At 46.9% G+C, this 2260-nt stretch overlaps 1 pseudogene; it reads right to left on the bottom strand.

Moving 5' to 3' along the window:
* Positions 1-217: 217 nt before the first annotated feature.
* Positions 218-1147, bottom strand: LOC102508179 (annotated as a pseudogene).
* Positions 1148-2260: the final 1113 nt, after the last annotated feature.

The raw sequence follows: 2260 nt of genomic DNA, 5'->3' as shown, positions 1-2260 counted from the left end.
GGATAAAATGAAAGTACATTAGAGATCTCCTAAAGCACACATCTTTAAACAGAAGGAAACCACTTCACATCCATGGAGTGGAACATGGGGTCAAACTCAAAAGCATTGTGGTTTCCGTGTTCACTTCACTCTTTAAATGTTAGTTCTCCACATGGTTGAGACATATACAAGAGGGCGAATCCAGAACATCAACTTATAGTGCCCTAACATTTCTCTTTTAGGTTTCCTTGGCCCCCTTCTCCCACCCCAGGAGCTTCCTCATTGCTCCTTTCACATCCTTGTTCCTCAGAGTCTAGATGAGGGGGTTTAACACTGGGAGTGACGGTGGTGTAGAAGAGAGTGAGGAACTTGCCCTGATCTTGGGAGTAGCTGTTGGCTGGCTGCAGGTACATGTAGATGATGGTTCCATAGAAGAGAATGACCACCGTTAGGTGAGAACAGCAGGAGTGGAAGGCTTTCTTCCGTCCTGCCGCTGACTTGACCCTCAGCACGGCAGCAGTGATCATGCCGTAGGAGGTGAGGACCAGGGAGAGGGGCACCAGGAGAAGAGCGACCCCCAGGGCAAAGGCAGATGCTTCCACCAGGACATGGCAATCAGAGCAGGCATCTCACACAGAAAGTGGTCCACCTTGTGACGCCCACATCGAGAGAGATGCATCGTCTGGGGACACATAACAAAGGAGTTCAGAAAGCCGCAGCACCAGGCCATGGTCACCAGCTGCAGGCAGAGACGTGGGTGCATGACCACAGTGTAGTGCAGGGGCCGGCAGACAGCCACATAGCGGTCATAGGACATGACAGCCAGGAGAACACACTCGGTCGAGCCCAGCACCATATAGATGTAGAGTTGGGCCTCACAGCCATGGTAGATGATGGTCTTCTCTGGACCCCACAGGTTCCACAGCAGCTGGGGAACAATGCTTGTTGTAAAGCAGAGATCCAAGAAATACAGGTTCCCAAGAAAGAAGTACATGGGTGTATGGAGCCTGGAGTCCAGGATGGACAAGAGGATGATGGCAGTGTTGCCCACTAGGGTCAGGATGTAGAAGACCAAGATAAAAGCAAAGAGAATTCTCTCCAGTCGAGGCCGATCAGAAAAGCCCACCAGGATGAATGCCTGTTGGTAGCTGTCATTGTCTCTTTCCATAATCTTCACCAGCTGTTACGGAGACACAGAAAAAGAATTAGAAAAGATGGCATATGAAGACTGTACCCAGCAGTCTCCAGTTTCCATTTACAGATCTGTAAAGTTAGGAAGGTCAGTTGCCCCTCTATTACTTTCCTAGTACACACATCTTGATACCTATTAAGTGCAAGCAGTGTACCTGATGCCCCTGGAAGGCAGAGGATGAATTTATTCAGGAGTTGTTCTCTTTGGTGAAAAATGTATGTATATAATGATAAAGAAAGGAGAAAGTGAAAGTTCTCTAAAAGATTTGTTCAAAAGCTGAGTGTTTTGCAAATTATTTCCAAGTGATCAGGGAAATCTCTATAGAAGACTTTCTATTATAGGGAGACTGCTGTACCTGAGAGGTTTTTTGGGGTTTTTTTTGTTTGTTTGTTTTTGGTTGTTTTTTCAAGTAACAAGTAAGAATGTATACATGTGGTATACTGAGAGAAATATGTTCTAAGAAGGAAGAAGGATAGTAGGGTGATGCTCTGGGAATCCACAAATGTACATCAGAAAACTCCTTAATGACATGCAATTTTATTGACATTAAACACAATACCTTTTGACCCTAAAAGAAAGAGCTGAGATAGGCTGGATTCTGCCTCTGTTATAAAAGGCACAATTGCAAACGTGTAGCCTAAAATCCAGTTTTTCTCTCTATAGCTTGGCTTTTCCTTGTGCAAGCTGGAGAGCAGGCTAGATCCTCTCTCCATCCCCACCCAGACCTCACGTGTCTATGTGACTCATGACGTCGGGTACATGCCCTGAACATTTCAGCTTCTTGTGGTTTCCAGTCTGTGCCAAGGGCTTTGACGGGGCTCTGCCTTACAGTGTAGCACCAGTGTTCACTCAGGTTTGTATCAGCTCTGGTAATGGCCAACAGCATCGTGGCGACACCCAGGAAAGGAGCAGTGAGAACAAGGGCACAGAAACATTTTGAAGAATGTATGTCTTCGTGCAGCCGCTGTCACCACTGGTCGAGCCTGACAGTGGAGAAGTTACAAACTCTATCCAGCTGGCGCTGCAGGCAGGAATTTTGTAAGTTTCTGTTTACTGCGCCAGGCACAGGAACCTCTGCCAGGCCAGCCA

Source organism: Camelus ferus, chromosome 3 (assembly GCF_009834535.1).
Source record: "Camelus ferus isolate YT-003-E chromosome 3, BCGSAC_Cfer_1.0, whole genome shotgun sequence".
Lineage (NCBI taxonomy): Eukaryota > Metazoa > Chordata > Mammalia > Artiodactyla > Camelidae > Camelus > Camelus ferus.
The sequence above is the reverse complement of the archived record's forward strand: the minus strand, read 5'-3'. Positions and strand labels throughout refer to the sequence as shown.